Raw genomic sequence first — 23,905 nt, 5'->3', positions numbered from 1 at the left:
AAATTCCAGTTTTGTTCGGCACATTAATCCATCTTTAACGCGTCAGTACACGTCACTTTGATGCGGTGAGTTCTCGCAGTTTTGTGACGTCGCTTGAATGGCAGGTGAAGTGGGTGCAGCCCGAGAACTCTTGACCAATAGCCGAGGACTAATGGCGAAAAGACGTCGAATCAAAAATAACTATTTTTCTTTTGTTCTGTCAAATCATGCACAATCAGTGTGTACCCGTCATATCAGATGGGGAGCTATCGCGGTGTTCGTGACGTCGCGTGACAGACAGGCGAAGCGGGGGTGGTCCAAAAAAGTTTTGACCAATCGCGTAAGGCGAATTGCAGAATTGTAATACACAAGTTTGGAATAGTTTTACTTTATAGCGCCCTTACAGTGTCAAAAAAATGCTTGTATTAACTGCATACAACAATAACAACATTTGTAATTAATACTAGAAGACACGTTGTACCTTTTTAGATTGGATACAAATAACGCCGCTTCACACTGACTAGTACCGGCGTAAGGGCGTAGACCGGGATGACTTTCTGACATATGGCATTTGTGTTCTCACAGTTATGCATTTAAGTGGCTTAAAGAGGATGCAGGTACATTGTTGGGGCAGATTATTGTGAAACATAGTATGAAGAAAATGGACAAATGGTGACATTTCTAAATGCACTCTCACACGCTTCTAAATGTGTCCCAAACATTTGTAATGCGTTCCTTCATCTCTACAGATGCCTTGGATCTTCCCTAGCCAGGGTTTAAAGACAAGTGGCAGAACATGCTTTACTACCACCCGGCCAACGATCTCATGCTGCGCATAATTCTGTGTGTAGGGATATACACGCAGTGGCAATCAAATAAAGCTGAGTCGCCTTTAACATTGTGTAGTGGTCGTAGTGTTTCTGAGCTGCACGTGTGTTGCGAGTCCTGAACATGTAAGCAAAAAGTATTTATTACAATATTAATACTTGAAGCCAAACCTGCTTTCGCCACCAATTCAAATCTTTCATTTTAATATTAGGGTTTGTCAAGGCTAAGTGACTGAAAGATACACAACACAGCGGTTCACCCTATGCAAAATATTGTTAGCTAATTTCAATATGTTAAGATGGGTTATGACCTAGACTTGAGAATTTATTTAGTGTAATAAGATAAACGTTTTCATATTATGAACGGTGTTGTTTTATTACATGCTTAAGAAGCTGACAATGCATTTTAGGTGCATATACAAATTCTTTTCCTTTTCTTGAAGTAAAATACACAGATATTTTATGCATATACAAACAGCGTGTACAGTCAATAGCAAACGTTTGCGGGATGCGGTTTCTCTTTCAAATGTCAATTCCTGCACTGTTAAGGCATGACACTTCGTATTTAGTGAATCACTGTAGGTGGCGAAGGCTACTACATGCTGGAACATTTATAAAATTTGAGGCTGCGTGACCACGCTTCGCGAGAATTAAGCTTCTTGGCAGATCCTGCATCCATGTAAACTTTTGCGGTTGACTGTACCTCCATGAAAGCATGCTATTCCTCGTGATAGGAAAGTTCTATATGGAGGCTCCATATAGTCTGCCATGGAAGCAACATACGTTTTCTTTCTGTTTATAAGGAGTTCCATATTCAGTATGCCATCCATTCCACAGATTCACAATGTGGATGCCGTGTCAGAGGGACTCGGTATTCATTTAGTCCCGTAATCAATAACGTATTATTGGTTGGAGAGGCAGGCGTATCGACACCCCGCGCTTGCACCAAAATTCCATGGGACAGAATTAGTGAAGCGTAGGTGTATTTACAAATACATACAAGTTGCAGCAGCACTAGATGCACAAGATGGCTGCCCGGACCAGCCGTAGGCTATTTTCGAGAAATCGTCGTCTTTGTTGAAAGTCGTACTATGACTATGCCCCACTGCTCCGTAAAAATATGCACTTTTTCACAAGGGAAGTAACGATAATACTTTTATAGCGTTCTTTTTCTTGTTAGAAGGCTTATGCATTTATGCGTCCATTTGTCATTAGTAAATTGCTTTCATTGAGGTGGCGGATAGCTAAGGAAATAAATATTTACATTGGTTTTAGTTTTCTGTTTGACACTATATCGCCTTACCTAATATTTTTTGTCATGGGAAATCCGTTCAGGAAATATATATAATTGTTTATTATCTTTCTTTACATTGTTCTTGGCGGCCAGAAGGATTACTTGATACTTCCTGGTTGTACAATGTGTTAGCCGCTTGTACGATTAGCTGCGATCGTTGTGATTAAAGCCTCGCCAGCAGTCCTTAATCAAGGGAATAACCAAGGAAAAAATGTCGCCTAGAGGAGAAAAAAAAAAGCAGCAGCTTTGTTCAAATGGACCTATTAACATGGGTGCACGTTTCAAACTGCAGCTACCAGAGGTACACAGAAAGAATGAATAAATTGGTATAGCTTGTAACTAACGGCTTCCTTAGGTGTGAATAAGGAACCAAAATATTTGGACTACCATATGTGAACACACAAACCGCACATTCTTTACTTTATGTAACTAGTAGAACGCTTCTAAACAAGTTAAATAAATATCATTTGAACATTTTGAAAGCATTTAAAGGTGGCAGAAAACGATTCATAGCGCTTTCCGCTGATGTTCGCTCTCGTGTTTTTTTTTTTTCAACACTGCAAATAAAAAAAGAAAGTGCTACGGAAACCATCGGATGTGTTTTTCAAGGTAAGCGAGACTAATACGTCCTGTGCGATGTTGCGCCTTTTATTGAGTTCTCTAGGTAAAGTGCCCATGCTATGTACGGCTGCTGAGCGACTGCATCTTAGGCCGGACAGCGAGAGGCGGGACATACATGAACGGTCACAAACTTTGTCACAAATATGTCTGCAGCGTTGGTTAAGTATAATAGTGGTACACAAAGAGTAACCCTCGGAGCGTCTTTCAGCCCGCAACCTGGGCCAATCATCAGCGATGTACCGTCTAAAAGCCTGGGAACAGAGTAATTTGTTTTTTATAGTAGACGTGAGGCATGCGAAGCGCCTTAATGGGCTAGATTGCTTGAAGGATATAATGTTGTGGTTGTTATTTGCTGCTCCCGTACATGATGGCTGAGGGCTTATGTCGCTGCTGTGAAGTGGGACCCTGGTTCAAACCCTGCCATCGCACACGTAATTTCTGTAGTAGATAACCTTTGTTTTGATCTTTCCGCCACATTGCACGGGTGGCGGTTGCTTTCTTGCTATGTGGACAAATTGGGCTGCTGCGTATGTGCAACGGAGTGTGCGCCCATCAACGATCGTTTCCTTAGAGACCGGAAATAGAGAAGTCGGCAACGAAAGCCACCGAGTGTGAGGAATAAAATAGAGTGAAAAAATGCGACGAAGGCATGCACTGATTGGGCAAAAGAGCGATAACCTTGAGGAGTGTTGAGAGAAGTAAATGCCTTTGAGTTACGTCATGCAAAACGTGAAACTTCGCTTGCTCGTGAAAGGTAAGGACCACATCCGCGCTTGGAGGCCAAAAGCATTCAGAAGCGTGGCGAACCTAACATCCGCAAGCAGGGGTAACATTATTTACACATGCGTGAAATTGTATTGTATTTCCATTATTCCACACAAGCAATACCGCCATTAGCGTTACGTTTACAAAACGTAAGTTTTTTTTCTTTTACATTTACGTTACAATAACAAAAAAATGTGTCGCTTTTACTACATTCAGCGAGAGTTTGTTATCATCATACCTAGCTGGTGATGCAGCGCACTGACACGGACACAGTGAAGACACACAAGAAAAGACGACACTTGCTACACTCGCAACTATTTTATTTCAGAACACATACTTCATATTTATATACCTGCGCTCCCTCAGGCGTCAAAGATGATCAAGGCAAAAATCATTTGCGCGAGTATACTCGGGCGTCAAAGAAATGGCACCTATCTATCATGGTGTGCAATCCTATCGTAATTTGTTGCAACCCTAACAACCATTATTATTACGCAATTTTTTTCTTCCATTTTAATGTGCTTCCAAAAAGGCAACCTCACCATGACTTAGATGTACAGATGGCTGACTGATACAACCCTCTCCCCTCTTGTGAATATGAAAGGCTTCGATTATTTCCCTGATTAGCTGATCTTTATGGTGCGATAAAACTGTGGTATCATTGTTAAGCGGCCAGCACCCATGTTGTGAGCAGTGCCCCTTAATGTGGGAATGAATGTTTCCCCCCAGTGACCTTTCGTGCTCCAAAAGTCTTGTGTTTACACACCGACCCGTTTGGCCGATGTATACTTTTCCACACGATATGGGCAAACAGTAGACTACGGAAGACGGCAGCGCGCGGTGCGTAAACCCAACGTGCAGGAATGCAGACGTTATACTGCTCGGAGAGAAACACATCAGGAACACCAACCAACGCCATACCCTAGTAATTTCCTTGCTTCAATTCCACAGAAAACTGTTTTCCCTGAACAAAAATGAGGCAAAAGCCGCATCTTGCAAAAATATTTAGTTATAAACGATTAGTTATAAAGAGACAACATTGCGCAATAGCAGAGTAAAACGTCGGTTTTTCATGCCAAAGTGTAAAGATTGTTCAGTGGCGAATTCTGCTTTCATGTCCATGTCTGCACCAAACGTGTTCCCAAAACGATGACGATGACGTTTTTTGGCATCTGCTTTGAGATGGGGAGGGGACAAGCAGTCGCCTATTCTTCTTGATTTGTTAAGGTTTTACTACATCTATCAACATCTCGCTCCTTGCCTATATGATCGCGATATTAATTTTTGTACTTAAAGCATCTGTCAGAATGCTGTATCCTTACCAACATTTCCAAAGACTTCGGTTCTATCAATCTCTTCCCTGCTTTTCTTCCACCATACTGTAATATTCTCTAACTTCTCTCCAGTGCTGACCAGGTAACCATTTTATTCTATTCAAATATCAACGCTTTTCGAAGGTGGGCAACTTGGGATACTGCGTTGGCACAACTGGGTGTGCAACTCGATGTGCCGAAATTTTACGTAGGCACCACCATCTACACAGAATAAAAAGGACAACTTCTTTTTCCTTTCGCGCCTTTATTCTGTTGTCTCGTTATAGATTTGCTACATTTTCCCATCTGTTATTCGGAATGTGAATTAATTGAACTAGTGTGTGCCTTAACTATTATAGGCGACCTTAAGAACGTTCAATGGACCGTCAGAAACACATTTTTTTTTTTTGCAATTACGAGATTTTGTCAACAGATGTGATATCAGCAAGTGCTGCACTGGCATCATTGAAGTCTTTACATTTTCTAGGAGGTCCGATAAAATATTGACGATTTTATCGCTGTAGCGAAGGAACGTGTTTAAAGAACACCGCGATTGAGCTTATCTTTTCGTTTCCTGACATAATAAGGAGTCATAACTACACAGAAAACTACGTAGGATGCTTTCAAATATTACTCGCTTTTCACTGTAAAGCTCTTGTTCGGCACATGCACGCTTCTTTTTTTTTTTTTTTGTAGACTATTGGGCTTTTACGGCACACCAGCCAGTTCTGACCATGAGCGCGCTGCCCCTTTTCTGAAACGAAGTCATGTTTAGAGCAGTGGCCAAATTTGTGCTTGTGGTGGATGAATAGTGTTAGGTAAATGCGGAAATTCTCTTTTTTTTCGTTAATTTGTACGCGTAATAACAGGATTTAGATCGGGGCCTCTTATTTCAACCATGTTAACGGAGAAATCGTTTTTCTTGTGCGCCACTACTCCGTTACCGTCAGGATTGTTGCACTAAAACAAACAAAATATTGAGACTGCAAGAATCATATCTTTAGGCCGTTATTTCTTTCACTAGCATGGTAGATTGTAGAAGCAGAAAAGCATAATACCACGTTTAAATTATTTAGATTGACATCACAATTCTGTAAACTACCCTAATAATGTTTTTAAAGAAGAAAAATGTGACGTAAACGCGTTATTATGAAATAAAGCACAAGTTTGCAGCACCCTCGTAGACAGATTGAAATTTAATGTAAGGTGTCAATTCATATATCCAATTTGAGTGTTATGGCTGCTCTGACAGTTTCAGCTTAAGGAACATGATATTTATTTATTTATTTACTTATTTATTTATTTATTTACTTATTTATTTATACAATACTGCAGGCCCAAATGGGGGCCCAAGCAGGAGGGGCAGAATACATACATATTTACACATGCACGTATATATATATATTCATACACGCACGAAAAGTAAATACAAAAGCAATGCAAGACATGTAAATATCAGAAAAAAGTGAAAGCGACAACTAAATAAGATTAAGAGAAGGTATACTGAAGGAAGACAACTTGACAAACATTAGAACAGTATCACACGCATATATGAGCACTTGCAACCACTATCGCGAGAGGGAAAGAAAAGAACAAGTATCAGAAGTTTAACGAGCGAGCATTGCAAAATAATGAAAATAATATAATAAGGAAGATGTGGAAAGTATCAAACAAAATTCACGTGTAATAGAAAGAAAAATAAAACCGTAACAAGGCTTGCCGATATAGCAATCCCCTTAGTATTAAAGACACATGCGTTCAATAGAATCGGTGTTTATCAATTGTGATAATGGCAGGATGTTCCAATCTGTTACAGTGCGCGGGAAGAAGGAAAACTTAGATACATTAGTTCGGGTCTTATAAGGTTGTTAAAGAATCAGCGTGACAATGCCATGTTCGACGCGCTGTAAGTGGTTTAACATAAGCCTAACATAACTATATCTGATGTTGGGTGCGGGGATACTTTTTTTAACTTATGAATTTTCGAGAAAGTTACTGAAAGAAGCCACGCCATTGAGCGGAAATCCTGCTTGCTCTAGTTACTGAAATTTACCTTGGTCAAATTAAGCAAACTTTATTCATACCGGTTAAACTGTGCCTCATAGAAACATTTCTGAGTTTTTATATTCATTTCAATAGAAATAAGGCAAATTAGCCCAGCTTCATGGCTTAGCGTTGCAAACGCTGATGTTAACAGCAAAGCTGCCTGGCGTTCTCTAATCGCAAGGCTAAGCTTCATAGAACTTCTCAAAACCAGCAGATCGATTGGTTGAGCGGTTATCTATCCATGCCACGCTCACTCCCTTTTGCGACCACTAAAGCATATTTTTTTTTCCCCGACAGATATTTGAAAGCATATCAAGTAGTCTTAGCTTTTGCAAATCTATCTGTTGGCTTTCAGAAGTTCTATGAAGCTTACCCTGCGATTAAGGAACGCCAGGCTGCTTTGCTGTTAAAATCAGCGTTTGCAATGTTAAGGAACTGAAGCTTGGCTAATTTTTCCAGACATTCAAGAAACGACCACCAAGCGCACTCGTCTATATTTGCGCGCTCCTCCGAACCATGTGTTGGGAGTGCGCTCTCCAATTTGCCGACTTCTCTCCTCCTATCCTGGAGTCCACCCACCTGCACACAGCACGTGCTCTCACCCGCGCCGGGCTCCACCCACCTGCACCTGGGATCTGCTCACCCTCTGGTCACTAAGCTGCACTTGTGCTTGGCGCTTGCTCTCTCCCTCACTAGGTTGTGCCCTCTCCACATCGCTGGGCCCGTGTTACCCCGCCTTGCCCCATGAAAGCCTTTACCAAGAACTGCTTTGCTGTTAAAATTGTAGTTAGCCCCAAAATAAAGCTTCTTCATACAGACAAGAAACTGAGCAGGAAAGAATATCATGCATCACCTAGACCTTGATAATATTAAGCATCTCCAAGGATGCACATTTGTCTACAACTTGCACCCTTATCCCCGTAAGGTTAAGGGGTATGAGTAACATACAGTAAAGCACTTTTAAGGGTGCAACTTGGTTTAGAGTGTAGCTCCGTTGGAATAGCAGGGTCCGTAAGAATAAGATATAAGTTGAAAGCAGAAAGGCCGTTTTTCTACCAGGGAAGAAATATGTTACCATCACTGTCAAAAGTTTTCAGCGAGGCTGTATATGGCCAGGTTTCCGTTTTTTTTTGTGTGTGTGTGCGTGCGTAGAAGAGGGTTGCGTAGGCCGAGAAATGAATATTAGAACGCCGCCGGCTGTGGAGTCGACGTACCGGTTGCACGCGACCCCGGTGTAGCCGCCTCGACGTCTATATATAGCGTTTTCGTCCTCGCGGTATTCGGGTTCCTTGATAATATTAAGCATCTCCAAGGATGCACATTTGTCTACAACTTGCACCCTTATCCCCGTAAGGTTAAGGGGTATGAGTAACATACAGTAAAGCACCCTTAAGGGTGCAACTTGGTTTAGAGTGTAGCTCCGTTGGAATAGCAGGGTCCGTAAGAATAAGATATAAGTTGAAAGCAGAAAGGCCGTTTTCTACCAGGGAAGAAATATGTTACCATCACTGTCAAAACTTTTCAGCAAGGCTGTATATGTCCAGGTTTCCGTTTTTTTTTTTGTGTGTGTGTGTGTGCGTGCGTAGAAGAGGGTCGCGTAGGCCGAGAAATGAATATTAGAACGCCGCCGGCTGTGGAGTCGACGCACCGGTTGCACATGACCCCGGTGTAGCCGCGTCGACGTCTAGCGTTTTCGTCCTCGTGGTATTCGGGTTCCCAACGGGCATCGTACATGAGCTTGGCCCCGCGTTGGTGGCCCGCTCGTTGTCGGCGGCCTCCTTCCGCCACCCATTACCGTGTCTGTTCGCGGAGGCGATCTTGACGGGAACGCTGCTCTGCCCGTGAACTTAATTCCAATTTGTGCGCCTCTTTACGGTGACGCGAACATCGTCTAGCGACCTTATTAGCAGTTGCGTTGTGGCCATGCTATGGGTAGGATGCGTACACATGTGCACACATATAATAAATCAATATAGGCTTCGATATTCACAGCTTCGCTGGTCATTCAGCGTCTCAGAGTAGAATGGCACTGAATTTTTTTAGTTGAAGTTATAGCGCTGGATTGGTACGCACAAGAAAGACGACAAAACGTTGCGCACGTCCTGTAGTTGTTCCTGTGCGTGTCAATCCAGCACTATGGCTTTCAATTGATGCAAGGAACCAACTATTCGAAAAATCTGCCGGCCTGGTTCTTTATATTTCTATTTTATTTACAGAACTTAGGAGTTTCCCTAATTTTCCCACAAATAAAGCTGCAAAATATTAGTTATTGGTGAGAAATATTCGTGCGCTCGATCACTGTAAGGACAAGGAAAGTGGTATAGGCAGAGCCAAAAGCTTCCCACACAACTTTTTTTTTTTGCAGCAAGTGTAAAAACCTATCCTAGGACTATGTGTTCCTGAACGACTTGTTGCATTTTTGGGAACTAGCTATCAGCACAAGTATAAAAGCTACCACGAAAGGCAGCGCACAGGTGCTAGTTACAACCCCTGTTCCTTTTTAAATCGGGTTAATTTTCTTCTCGTTCTGGTCTTCCAAGTATAAAAGCATTTCCTATTGCCTAAGGTGTTGATCTACAAACAAACGAACCACAACAATACGATATGTTACCTAATGAAACTTGCATGCAAGTATTGGGTTTAGTTCCATTCTGGAGTCCGGCTTGGAACATTTCAAAAAATCACCTTTTTTCTAATACTAAATGAGCGTATTCGTAAAGCTTACCCACTTAAGTGGACACAGTAAACCACCTGGACATTTAAAGATATCAAAGGGATTGAAGGAATTTGTATTATTCGTCGATGATCCTGTAGACAAAAAACATTTGAAAGAACATTCGAAACGGGATAAAATAACATCAGCGTCACATTATAACCTATAAACAAATGTACTACATTAAAAACTTTAGACATAGATATAACGTTTTACGTTATATCTATGTATATGGGTCTCTTAAGTGACGGCAAATTGACAATACGCAACAAAATAACGTCTCATCATGAGATATGGTGCACACAGCCTAGAGAATTTCTCCCTAAGTGGCTAGAAATATATCTGCCAATCATTACCATATACCGTTGTAAAAGGGTATATGGTAATATAATATATATATATATGGTAACACGAAATAGTCTTCATGGTAATGTGTACGTTGCAGTTTCCTCGAGAATTTCACTGAAAGTCATGTTTCGCGCCGATTGGCATAGTACTTATAGGGACACAACGAATGTAGCATATTTTATAGCTTCCGTTCTATCTTCGACGTCACTCTCAATTTAATGCCTTATGCCCAGGGTATACAGACCATAAAACGAACGTCCCAGGGCTGCGTACACAGGATGCACAAGAATTTTTGAATGTTTGATACCCAACAGTAAAACTAGCTATCGAGCTACATGGTGCATTTGCTAAATGTTGGATGGGACAAACTGATCACACTGCACAGGAACCAATTTGGGGGATACGGATGCAGGAAACTGCCATTCGATCTTATCGCCACGTGTCGAGGTCGAAAGGAAACGTACTAAAAAAAAAAGCGTGAACTCAGTGCTCCTAATCTGCTATGGCTCTTTTTTTTAAACACGTGTGATAATCGGGAAAGCGCTCAGAAGACACGTGAAATCATTGAAAGGTTTCACCTCAAAAATAAAAATAATTTGACGATTCGGTCTTATTTATCACCCTGCATGAGTGAGAAATGTCTTCCCCCTCCCCCGCAAAAAAAAATTACCATGCCCGAAGTTCCTATAACTCCTTTCAACGTATTTGTACTTCTTGCGATGTTTTACGTGTCAACATTAATTTAAAGAAACTGTCTTTGAGGCCCCTTAGCAATACGTACGTCACAGTAATCTTTTGCATACTCGTACAGCGATTCATCCCAGCAAAAACATTTCTGAATATAAATGCATTGGTGTTCTATTTACGCATGGTTTGTCAGGGCATAAACGAATTGAATGAGCCTGTAATAAAGCGATTTGTCGTCTCGGTCTCTTGAAACGCGACGATGGCTCAGCTGCTAAGGCTACAGAATTGTGCACCTATAAAATATTCGTCCGTCCTATCCTTAAATATGATCTGGTAGTTTGTAATATTTAGTTTAGACCGGGTATATACAGGTTAAAACATCTTCAAAAGAAACCCACCTGCTTTTTATGGAGCGGTATGATCACGACTTATTTCCTTCTTCTAACCCTCTCATGTATGGGTCCCACTACTCTTCAGGCTCACCATCAGATTGAATGCTTGAATTTATACTTCACTTAACACTCAGCGATTGTCATCTTTACTTTCCATGAAGTTTGACAAGTGTTCTACGAATAGAAGTTTTCACCCTCTTAACACCGCACCCATTTCTGCCTTAACCAAAATATCTAAACTTAGTCTCCTCCCACGTTCAATTGAATATCAGAACATGGTGCCCGGTGTGTTACGTTCTTGTCAAAGAAAGAATGTGTAGCGGGTATTAAAAGCTGCTGACATTCTTGTTATGCTGAATGAGTATTCCGCAATGCTCCTTTTTCCCCACCCCTGCGATAAACTTTTCTACTATTTCAATGTTAATAAATAAATAAATAAATAAATAAATAAATAAATAAATAAATAAATAAATAAATAAATAAATGTCCGCACGCAGATGGCCTTTCTGTATTTATACCATGAAGAGTGCAACAAACTGTCAGTTGTTAGTCATCGCTTGAATAGCATAGTTTTTCTATGTGTCGCCTCGCTCTAAGCGCTACCTTCATAATGAGCTCGAACCTACTATCCCGAAGTTCACACTCCATTCTTCCTCCATAGACTAGGACAGTAGGAGCTAAATAATTGTAGTTCCTCATTGCTGAACTACGGTCTAGGCAGTTTGCTTTGCATATTTCGATGGAAGGGCGCGCCCTCGGGAAAAAAACTATGGGGTACTTATGGAAAAACTATGGAAAAAACTATGGGGGACCAAGAAAAGGGAGCGGCTAGTGGCGATGCTACCTTCAACTTCTCGCAGTACATGCTTATGACACATTTCGTCAGTGTGACTGTACGGAGGTAGGTGATGTATAGCTTAGTAACAAAAATCACTACTGCGCAGTCGAAGCGCGAGCTTTTACCAAATGGGCTTGAAAATGAACGATATGCTTGAAAATAACTGCAGTACCATAACGTGGGATTAACGTGATCTCCTCCGTCGATGAAACTGAATTCATGAACTGGAACGTCTTTGTCTCACTTTTTCTCCTAAAATGATTAACTCTGTAGTTATAAATATAAATAGAGTTCGAAATGTTTACTTCTACGACAAAACTCCTTCATTCTCTCTCGATAATGTCGCTTCAAGATGTAGTGAATCGAGCGGTGTTTTCATACTGTAGGAAAGTGTTGCCTTACCCGCCATCCGCGCCCCGAACGCAGCCATTCCATTATCTAGCTAAATATGGGTATTTTCCAAATGTATTTCACTAAGATGAAATGGTTGTAAAAGTAGAGCATGGAAACAAAATTTTTGCGCATTGCCATGAACTTATACAGTACCTCATTAAACTTTGCTCAGCTAAATTCACTGTCGTCGTATTTATACCCCACCGGATATTCAAATATGCTGGAGAACCATCTAAGTGCATGAAAATCGCGGAACATGGAAATTTTTCTAGCTTCTGCAAATGAGTATGTATGGGACAACCTCCCCCCCCCCCCCCCACCCGTTTTCATTTTAGCGCAATTCGAAGCAGTGAAATAGTGAAATAACGGCAAGTTTACTTTAAAGCTAAAAGAAAAAAAATTGCTTCTAACGTAATCATTTTGGTTGTAATGACTGCGTAGTGACCGAATTTGAATATTTAACAGCTCAACCGTTATTTATTTAGTCGCACTAAATCAATCAGGGCCCAATATTCTTGAATTTTTTATTATTTTTTAGATTACAAGACGAATCGCATTGCAAGTGCGCTAAGATGACACAACGATTATAAATTCAAAGATTATTCCCAACTTGAAGATAAAATCAAAGATAAATTCAAGGAGAAAACCAAGGTTGTTTTGTTCTGAGTGCGCTTGCATTATACAGAGCAAGGAATGCTTGTCCAGATTTCCATACAAGTCTACTTGAAATTAACATGCGTAAGCCACTTGCCGCTGCTTTTACGAAAGAGAGTTTTACTTTACATGCAGTGCGCAAGGGTCCTCAATCTTTAATTTAAGATACAGCGAGAGCCAGAAAAAAAGAATGGGAAGAGCACACTGTTTTTTTTTGTGCCAGAGAAACGTTCATTACCGCGTATACCAGATCTCGCCAAAGTACCGTGACTGGGCCGCAAGCAACCCGTCATATGCTACCATCCGGCCCACCGATGAGGCGGGGACTTTGACAAACTGTACACGAGGAAATAGTTTCCTTGGCAACCGCAAGCCACGGCTGCGAAGCTGCTCTCGTGGTATCCATGGTGCCACTTGGTACCACTGATGCACCACTTTGTACCAAGTTTGTACCACTGATGCAGTTTTATTCCTCTTTTAGGATTCTAATTTCCACACACGAAGAAGCCTGTTAAGAAGACTATGGTTCTCTTTGAGCCTTCCTCTTCGGCTCCTTTATTTTTATCTTAAACCTCTTCGACCATTCCCTGCTTCCCAAACAGCAGACAGCTGTTGTTCCTCTCTCAATTGCAGTCGCCAGCGTGCTCCATATTTATTTCTCTGTTTTTCCGTATGGAATAACGATAATAACTGCGTATGCGACGCAGATGTTTTTCGTGATCAAGTACAAGTGCAGATATGTGTAATTCCTCACTGATGCAAACTTTTCAGCTATTCTTCACCCAATGACATTGGAGATGCAGGCTGGCATCACCACTCGGGTTCACACCCGATAAATACTTGGCTTTTGTGACTGATCAACCACAACAAATTACTGAAAAACAGTAGGAAGGATTATTCCTGTACCAGGAGCCTCAATTAGGGGCATATCGTATTTGTGTGATGTTTATTTACTTGTTCGTAATTCGTATTAATCATATTAATTTCTGTAATTCTCGGTTGATTAGAAATGTTGAGTAAACGTTTTCATTGTTGGTGAAATTATTTCGGTGGTGTTTTCAATATGCCTATGCCAATTTTCTTAACGCCGTCGCAGCACAGAACCGGCAATAGCCGTCGAAGCAATAAAAGCAGCTCAGAATTTAGTTCAGTCGATTAGACTGGCTGACCAAAGAGTCGCAATTTCTCATGCAGACCTACAGGAAAAGCAGCTTCCCACCCCTGGTGTAGACGTTTCTTTTATACAGCAATTCAGGAATAACAAAACACATAAAATCGCTACCGCCAGCAGTAAGATAAAGCAGCAGACTTTCCGTGTGTACCCACGCCTCCGTCATTGAAAATATTGTGGACGACAACCCCCATCTCACAGTGTCAAATAGAAGACAGTTTCATTAAAATTTCGAAGCCGTAGTTGCAGTTCTTGCTCCAGAGGAGTTCGGCGCGCCGACAGAAAGATGGGAAAATGAAAGGCCATTTTAGTAAGTGTGGGTGCATTCAGCAATATTATGAGCGGTGTTTAGGTACATGTGCGAATGATTTCACGTCGAAACTAATAAAATATAAAACGTTTTCCTCCTAAGAAACGGAAGCTTCTTCGGAGTGCGTTTTAAAATGTAGCAACTTAACGTTGGTTGCTTGAAAAGAAATATGCGTCGCGTTCACCTCACTTAGAAAAGTGCACACTTGAAACTAAAATCAATGCGACCACTAATTTGGTGCTCAATCCGGTATTTTTTCTGTTCACAATATTTTCCACGGTATTCTGGAGATGTAACGGTATCCAATTGGTATTTTGGTACCATGCAATAAAAGACCTGAAATCGATGTTTTACTCGTTTTGCAGTTCCGCCGAGGAATTACCTGCGTCAGTGTGCACACACGCATTTTGAGATAGCTTGGCGTACATAAGGACGAGAAACTACAGTCGCCCTTTGGCTTTTATGATTCTATAGGCGAACTCAAGCCCACGCGTGCTCTTGAGCGGTCATAATCCGAGAAAACAATAGTTTTTTTAGGACATTAATTTCCTGTTTCGACAGAATTATAGCTTAAACCACCGGTGACTCAGAATACAGGTACCAGAATGGGGAGCAGTGTACGCCCAATTTAAAAATTTCTGTCATGAAACAGCAATAAAAAAAGCGTGCTACTCGGCAAATACGAAGTAACGTTGAAACTTCGGTGTGCTATCAGGTGGCTGTGACTAACGCTATAACCATGGTTTACTCCACGAATGACATCACTACGTCGCATACCTACACTATGAGTTGTATGTGATGCCACTTGATGCACCTTCTCCTTATCCAAGGATGTCGCGTGGCTAAAATTTGGACCCAGAAAGTGAATCGGAAAGCCAAGTTCACTCACATCCAATTCATAATTATTTTTATACTCAATGCTGACCACCGTCTTCTCATGTAAAGGCATGCCTAGAGTCATGATGTTTGTGCCAAAACTTTTCTTTCATGTTTGTGTCTGCGAATATTGACATTATTGGACCTTGTATTAATGGGCTCTCCGCAGTACATGTTCGCGACCTTACCTACGCGCCCGTCCTTCTCGCGATTGCTGCGCTTAACTGGTTATGTTCATCTCCACTGAACTGTGCGATTGCACGTGTTCATCTAAGAAACCATTTAGGGTTGCCCCTGTCTCTTCGTTTATATGTTTTCACTCTACATTTAAGGAGGCGCAAAATATAGTTATTAGGTTCAAATGCACAAACTCCATGCCATATGTGTGACTTCCTTTGCAGTATCATTGCTGATCGAGTTGCTGGACTCACTGCAAAACTGCAGCGTCTTGCACAGCCTCACGCGGTATATTACATATGTGCAAGTTTTACGGTTTCAGGTTCGTTTACCAAAAACAACACCCAAACTTAAGTATAAATCTTAACATACAGCAGAAAACCTAGACCGGAAATAGCCACAGTTAATATGCTGAATACAGCGAATGCATTGTTAGAGTGTTGGTGTGATGTCTGTTTCGAGGCAGCATTGACTTTCTTTAGGCTTTTAGAATCCGTATTACTCTATTCACAGCTTTGTCTTATAGAAAGAGAAGTCTGAATAGGTATTTTTTATATTCGAAAGTTTATGTTAATTTTTTCATCGATTCTAACATCTTTCGCATATCTTTTAAGCTTTGTGACTGCAGCTCTTCCTTTACAAAAAAGAAACTAGGAAATTTGCTCATGTTTTTTCGGCTGTTCTGCAATCTGTTGGCTTCGAGAATGTCATAAAATGCATGTGTACTCGTAAGCCGCTGCCTAATTGTTTTACACAGCCGTACATTAAGCAGTGTACTTGATAAAGGGTCACAATGCCGTTCCAAATATAAGAAATACATACTGGTATGCGCCCCAACCTTCGAAACCAACCCTGTCTGCACATGCATCACGCAACCTAGATTTAGCTCGTTTCACTTGAAGTAATGCCATTTATCATCGTTTCCGGCCAGAGTAAACGCTCGTCATCTGTAAGTTTCTAGTATCGATGCTGATTAAGAAAAAAAGATGACACGAGGGCATGCCTCTAACAGAACGGTCACTGCGGTCAAAACCCAGTCCAAACATTTATGTTGTTTTCCATTGCCAGGGCTGCTGTCGTCACCGGATATTGCAGAGCCTTTGGCCATGGAGCTCTTTTCTGTATTTTGCGTGAAAAGAAAAATGAGCGAACGTGCTGCACTACTTTGGCCATTTTTCTTGAACTGCAAAATATTGACAGCTTGTGGCATTCGTTGTTTTGAAAAGATCATTGATTTTTTTTTGCAAAGTGTTCAGGCGACCTGTCAATTTCTTGTTTTAACCCTTTTGCTTCGTTCTCACGCTTCAATAATTTTCAGGAAATTTAAAGAGCTCTTTTTGCAGTATTCGTTACGCTTTTTCCTTGGGCGTGCTGGCGTTTGTTGCTGCGTAGATCCGGATTCCGAAACCTAGAAATGTTTACTATAACGTGTATTTTTAGACTACGCAGGAATTCGAACATTTTCAAGCGACTTCGAACAGATGTCATGATTTGACTTGTGCGAAATGCCTGTACGGGCTGGGTTCTATAACGCTTTATGGTTCACGAAAAATAGTACAGCCACTCTCTGAATTCGAAACCTTCACTTCGTTTTCCACAGCGCGACATTATAGCCACGAAAATTCTAAGAATGACTACACTGAATATTAGCAATGGTGTTGTTCATTATTAGCACAGTCAAACATGTACAGCAGGTTTATTGCAGGGAAATAAGAGAGATGAAGTCTATCCCAGTACAGTAGCTGCGAACTCTCAAGCTTCACATTTAGAAAACCGAGACGCATAGTCGATAACAGCGAAGCACGTCCGAAAGGGACATTCATAACACGGAGAAATGCTGATGAAGTGTTGCATCTTGTGCGCCTTGACGCATAAAAGCTGAATATTCACTAATCAGAAGTGGTGCGTCATGGTTCTAAGAGGACAGCAGCGAACTATTTATACAGCAACGAAAACAATTCAGTGACAACCTATAACTTTTGAACATCTTCTTACTGGTGCAATAATTTACATTTTGGATTCTGCAAAGCTTCGAGAACAATTGAAGCGACGATGCCCTGAGTGTAAAGTGTGTGAGCACTTTATTGTAATATACCCGCTGTGTGTTACCAAAGTTCCTTTTTCCCATTCTTTCCTGCTCTCCGGGGGATGCGTCTCTAGGCTTGAATCGTTTTCTATCTCGCAGTTTGCAGCTCTCATTGAATTTTGGCTCTTGAAAGGGTACCGTGTTCATGCAAGACGTGCTTACCTTATCTGAAACTTTTAAACAATGTCACCTCTTCTATAGTGCGACAGGTGTGTCTGTAGAAACCAAAAGCGCTAAAAGAATAATTTTCAACCTGTACGAAGCACCAGCAATTTACAAAAATGTACAGCGGTGGTCAAAATTTCCCAGGCCACAACACGTCGGAAAACGTTAACTCTTAAGCAAGTGGCGGGGCTCACGGAAGCTATCGGTGATGAGAAACAGTGTCCCTTGCCATCTTCATGAAAACCATGGAGCTCTTATAATCCCATACATGACACGCCACATGGGCAGAAAGTCAACGTGTTCGCGCAAGATGTGGCCTGAGAGCTCTTGACCATCCTTGTGCATCGACGGATATAAAAGTAGTTTACTGACATGAGTGTTATACTACGTTCCATCATCATCTAACTTAATCAAGAGCACTAGCTCTTGCTTCAATTTGCTTTGCTTTTGAGGAACAAGTGGCACAATATCACGTTTATTTCATTACTAATGCTTCCTGGCACTGTGGTGCTTCTTTGTTGGCATTTCACACCAAGAGAATACGTCAAAAAGCGTAATTTATTCACATCGAGTACAGAGAAGTAGACAATGGTGGAATGCGGGCAGTGCATCACCTTGAAAAAACTGTCATCACCATGACATCTACATGTGTCATCACTGTAGCTGCTCATAGCACACCAGAATGAGCACTACACTTACCAAGCCATCAGTTGCTGCCCTCAAATAGCTACATTTCGAAGAGACAGTGGGCACAGGGCCCACGCGACCCGGCCCCCTCCCCAAGAGGCTGGGTTCCCCTCCCCTCTTTATCGCGTGATTCATCACGAGGCAACTTGCTCAATGTTTCATTACTTCGAGGCAGAGACAATGTTCATACAAAGAACAGCGACTCACAAAGCACCAGCCGAGAGGATTGACCTGCGGCAGATTTCACAAAGCTTCCAGTTTTTAAGTTCACTTTGCAAAGGCCAGGCCACCTTCATCATAATCATCAGCCTGGTTACGCCCACTGCAGGGCAAAGGACTCTCCGATACCTTTCCAACAACCCCGGTCATGTACTGATTGTGGCCATGTCGTCCCTGCAAACTTCTTAATCTCATCAGCCCACCTAACTTTCTGCCGCCCCCTGCTACGCTTCCCTTCCCTTGGAATCCAGTCCGTAACCCTTAATGACCATCGGTTATCTTCCCTCCTCATTACATGTCCTGCCCATGCCAATTTCTTTTTCTTGATTTCAACTAAGATGTCATTAACTGCGTTTGTTCCCTCACCCAATCTGCTATTGTTTTATCTCTTAACTTTACACCCATCATTCTTCTTTCCATAGCTCGTTGCGTCGTCCTCAATTTAAGTAGAACCCTTTTCGTAAGCCTCCAGGTTTCTGCCCCGTAGGTGGGTACAGGTAAGACGCAGCTATTATACACTTTTCTCTTGAGGGATAATGGCAACCTGCTGTTCATGATCTGAGAATGCCTGCCAAACGCACCCCAGCCCATTCTTATTCTTCTGGTTATTTCCGTCTCATGATCCGGATCCGCCGTCACGGCCTGCCCTAAGTAGCTGTACTCCCTTACCACTTCCAGTGCCTCGCTACCTATTGTAACTTGCTGTTTTCTTCCGAGACTGTTAAACGTTACTCTAGTTTTCTGCAGATTAATCTTTAGACCCACTCTTTGTGCTTTGCCTCACCAGGTCAGTGAGCATGCATTGCAATTGGTCCCCTGAGTTACTAAGCAAGGCAATCTCATCATCAGCGAATCGCAAGTTACTCAGGTATTCTCCCTTAACTTTTATCCCCAACTCTTCCCAATCCAGGTCTCTGAATACCTCCTGTAAACACGCTGTGAATAGCATTGGAGACATCGTATCTCCCTGCCTGACGCCTTTCTTTATTGGGATTTTGTTGCTTTTGCTAAGAGATTTATTAGCAACGGGCGCGAACGGGTAGCTGTCACAAGCGTTCGGCGAAAGACAGCAACCACGAGCTCATGCCGGTGGCGATGGTGCTGTGGCGCAGGCGGCTACTCTTCTTCGTTACAATCGCCCTCCGCAGAAAAAGGCGCCATCCTGGCGGCTTAAGGCGAAGAGACTACGATTGGGTCGTAGTACGGCTTAATGCGAGAGACGTGGACAAGTTCGCGGCCGCGATGGCGTAGGTCCGTCGATGGCGTGAGGGGCTCTACGATGTAATTGACGGAGGACGTTTGCTCGAGAACGCGGTAGGGTCCTAGGTACTTTGCGACAAGTTTTGAGGAGAGGCCGGGTGTAGTAGCGGGTACCCGAAGCCATACGAGAGAGCCAGGCAAAAAAGTTGTTGCAGAACGGCCGGCAGGTTGACGGGATTGCTGCTGCCACTGGTCCTCGGTGGAAAAAGAGCGGGCAAGCTGGCGGCATTCCTCGGCATGACGAGCAGCTTCGAATAGCGGAGTACTTTCGGAGGCGTCAGGTGTATATGACAGAATGGTATCGAGAGTAGTAGAAGGTTCTCGTCCGTATAGGAGAAAGTAAGGGGAAAAACCAGTAGTTGCTTGGGTCGCAGTATTGTACGCATACGTCACGAAAGGGAGAACTTGGTCCCAGTTTGAATGATCAGAGGCGACGTACATGCAGAGCATATCGCCAAGAGTACGGTTGAAGCGCTCGGTCATGCCGTTAGTTTGCGGATGGTACGCTGTACTGGTGCGGTGAACGATTCGGCATTCGTCGAGTAGTGCCTTCAAAGCCTCGGAAAGAAAGGCGCGGCCTCTATCGCTCAGAAGTTCGCGAGGGGCACCGTGGCGAAGAACGAAATGTCGTAACAGAAATGATGCAACGTCGCGGGCGGTGGCAGTCGGCAGAGCAGCTGTTTCAGCATAGCGGGTCAAGTGATCCACTGCAACAATAATCCAGCGGTTGCCTGCTGGAGTGGAGGGTAGCGGTCCGTAGATGTCTATCCCAACACGATCAAAGGGCCGACGAGGGCAGGGAAGGGGTTGTGACGGGTAGACTTGTCCGGGAGGTAATTTTCGGCGTTGGCACTGAGCACAGGAGCGAATGAACTTTCTGACGTAGTTATACATGCCGCGCCAATAAAATCGGATGCGTAGCCGAGCATAGGTCTTGAAGAGGCCGGCATGTGCGCACTGAGGGTCTGCGTGGAAAGCGTCGCAGATAAGGTCACGGAGATGGCGGGGTATCACGAGAAGCCACTTGCGACCGTCAGAGAGGTAATTACGACGATAAAGAAGGCCGTCGCGAATGCAGAAGTGAGTAGCCTGGCGGCGAAGAGCGCGAGATGGTGAAGAGGTGGATGGATCAGAAAGGACGCTGATGAGAGCACTGATCCAGGGATCCTTGCGCTGCTCCGACGGCATGTTGCGCAGTGCATGAGATGGAACTGTGGGCTCAAGGGCGGATAGGCAAGCGCAGTCAGCGGAGACCGGTGAGCGAGAAAGGGCGTCAGCGTCCGTGTGTTTGCGGCCGGAACGGTAGAGGACGCGGATGTCGTACTCCTGTAGCTTAAGGGCCCAGCGAGCAAGTCGGCCAGATGGGTCTTTAAGGGTAGACAGCCAACAAAGGGCGTGATGGTCAGTGACGACATCGAAAGCGTGGCCATACAAATAAGGACGGAATTTGCCAAGTGCCCAAATAATGGCTAAACATTCTTTCTCTGTAACAGAGTAATTAGCCTCGGCCTTTGTCAGAGTTCGGCTCGCGTAGGCAACGACATATTCATCAAAGCCCGCTTTTCGTTGTGCGAGTACGGCGCCAAGTCCGATGCCGCTGGCATCGGTGTGGACCTCTGTGGGCGCTGCAGGATCGAAGTGGCGGAGGACAGGTGGCGAGGTTAGCAGGTGGCGTAATTTCGTGAAGGCGTCATCACAGGCGGGTGACCAAGCGGAAAGTTCTTTGTCGCCACTTAGAAGGGCTGTCAGGGGTGCACTTATGGAAGCGAAATTTCGAATGAAACGTCGGAAGTATGAGCATAAACCAAGGAAACTTTGAAGCTCCTTTAACTTCTTTGGTTGCGGAAAGTCGGTGACAGCGCGGAGCTTGGCTGGATCCGGAAGAACGCCGTCTCGTGATACAACATGGCCAAGAATAGTGAGCTTTCTGGCACCGAAATGACATTTTTTTTAAGTTAAGTTGAAGTCCCGCGTCAGTGAGGCATTTGAGAACTTGCTCGAGACGGCTGAGATGGGTTCGGAAATCAGCAGAAAAGACAACTACGTCATCCAGGTAGCATAAACATGTGTTCCATTTGAGGCCGCGTAAAATATTATCCATCATTCTCTCAAAAGTGGCTGGGGCGTTGCACAGGCCGAAAGGCATTACGATGAATTCGTACAATCCATCAGGTGTTACAAATGCTGTTTTAGGTCGATCAGATGGTGCCAAGGGGAATTGCCAGTATCCGGAACGTAAATCCAGCGAAGGAAAGAACTCAGCTCCCTGCAAACAGTCGAGGGCGTCGTCGATGCGCGGTAACGGGTAAACGTCCTTGCGCGTTATCTTGTTCAGACGTCGGTAGTCGACGCAGAATCGAATAGAGCCATCCTTTTTCTTAACGAGGACGACCGGTGATGCCCAGGGACTGTTGGAAGGCTGCACAACGCCACGCTTGAGCATGTCAGCAACCTGGTGGTCAATGACACGGCGCTCAGAGGCGGAAACTCGGTAAGGGCGCTGCCGCAAAGGTGCATGACTGCCGGTATCTATCTGGTGAAAAACGGTCGATGTGCGGCCCAAACCGGAAGCATGGCTGTCGAAAGAAGCGCTGAACCTCTGCAGGAGAGCAATAAGCTGGCTTCGTTCTGAAGATGACGTGCCATCGTCGATGGAGCAGTGGAAAGCGTCGAGGAGTGACTGATCAATCGCAGAGTCACAAGTAAGTGCGCCAAGGCCCGCAGAAGTAGAAACGGCAGGAGTGTCAAAGATGCAAAAGGTGTCGACCGGTTGAACAAGGCCTAGGCATTCACCATGAGATAAAGCTAAAGGGCAGGCTGTGGGATTGTCGACGACCATTTTCGTGACGCCATTGCGAAGAGTAAGGAGAGCAAAGGGCAGCGGAGAACATCGGCGGCGAATGAACAGCTCAGAGGGCGTAAAGAGAACAGTGGCATCAGAAATAGCGGCGCACGACACAGGCACAAGCAGGGAAGAGCGTGGAGGGACGGAATTGTCTTCGGACACAAACAGTTTAACACTGGAAGGGTCGTTTTCGATAGGCTCGACGTCGGGAAGTGCAGAAAGCTCGAGTTCGGCGTGACAACAGTCAATAACGGCGTTATTATTTGCAAGGAAGTCCCAGCCTAATATGATGTCATGGGAACAAGTGGGCAGCACGACGAATTCGACGGTATACAGTAGACCTTGAATGAAGACGCGAGCAGTACAGGCAGCGAGAGGCGTTATATTTTGAGCGTTCGCGGTTCGAAGGGAGAAGTCGGAGAGAGGCGTCGAAACCTTTCGTAGTGTGCGGCAGAGTTCGGCGGAAATTACGGATACGGCGGCTCCTGTATCTACAAGTGCCAGGACGGCGATTCCTTCGACAGAGACTTCAATGACGTTGGCTGGAGAGGGACGAGGACTTGGGCATTGCGACGTGGACGCAGTTCGTGCCTCGGGAACTGCGGTCATCAGTTTTCCTGCTCGGTGGACACGGGACGACGCCGCATAGGAGAAAGCGAGCGACGACGGGGAGATGGTGAGCGGCGAGTAGAGGCGGTTGGGCGGTCAGGGGAAAAGGAAGAGGTAGGAAGGCTGGAAGGCGAAGAGGAAAACGGAGCGGGGAAAGGTGGCGCTCGCCGGATGTTCTGAAGAGGAAGCATGCCACGACGACAATGGCGCGCCACGTGACCAGCATTACCGCAAGCAAAACATATTGGGCGGTCATCGAAGGTACGCCACTGGTGGGGGTAAGGTCCGAGTTGCGGTTGAGGATTCGCAAAATGCTGTCGGTCAGGAAGCGGCATAGGAGGAAAATGCCGGCGTTCGTGAAGCGGCATAGATGGCGGCAAAAATGTCGGCGATCGATGCATAGAGGGCGGCAAGAACGTTTGTGGACGAGATCGGGAAACTGCTTCAGCGTAAGTGAGAGGAGCCGTGACTGGTGTCTGCTCAACGGCTGGAGGAACGGCTTGAGAGACTTGTTCTTGAATGAAGTCGCGGATCGTAGGATGCAAAGCAGGGGGTGGTTCCCGGACAGAAGATATCAAAGATAGCTGGCGGGCGACCTCTGCGCGAACGAATTCCTGGATTTTTACGAAG

The 23,905-nt window shown here is 44.0% G+C and overlaps 1 long non-coding RNA gene across 1 annotated transcript; it reads right to left on the bottom strand.

The window, feature by feature from the left end:
* Positions 1-2,136: 2,136 nt before the first annotated feature.
* Positions 2,137-9,770, bottom strand: LOC129383147 (uncharacterized). Its single transcript, XR_008611055.2, has 2 exons — positions 9,571-9,770; positions 2,137-2,318 (listed from the first exon to the last, which is right to left on the bottom strand). It is a non-coding gene; the product is annotated as an uncharacterized lncRNA (long non-coding RNA).
* Between the last annotated feature and the right edge of the window lie 14,135 nt (positions 9,771-23,905).

Source organism: Dermacentor andersoni, chromosome 3 (assembly GCF_023375885.2).
Source record: "Dermacentor andersoni chromosome 3, qqDerAnde1_hic_scaffold, whole genome shotgun sequence".
Lineage (NCBI taxonomy): Eukaryota > Metazoa > Arthropoda > Arachnida > Ixodida > Ixodidae > Dermacentor > Dermacentor andersoni.
Note: the sequence above shows the minus strand (reverse complement) of the source record. Positions and strands in the feature narration are given on the sequence as shown.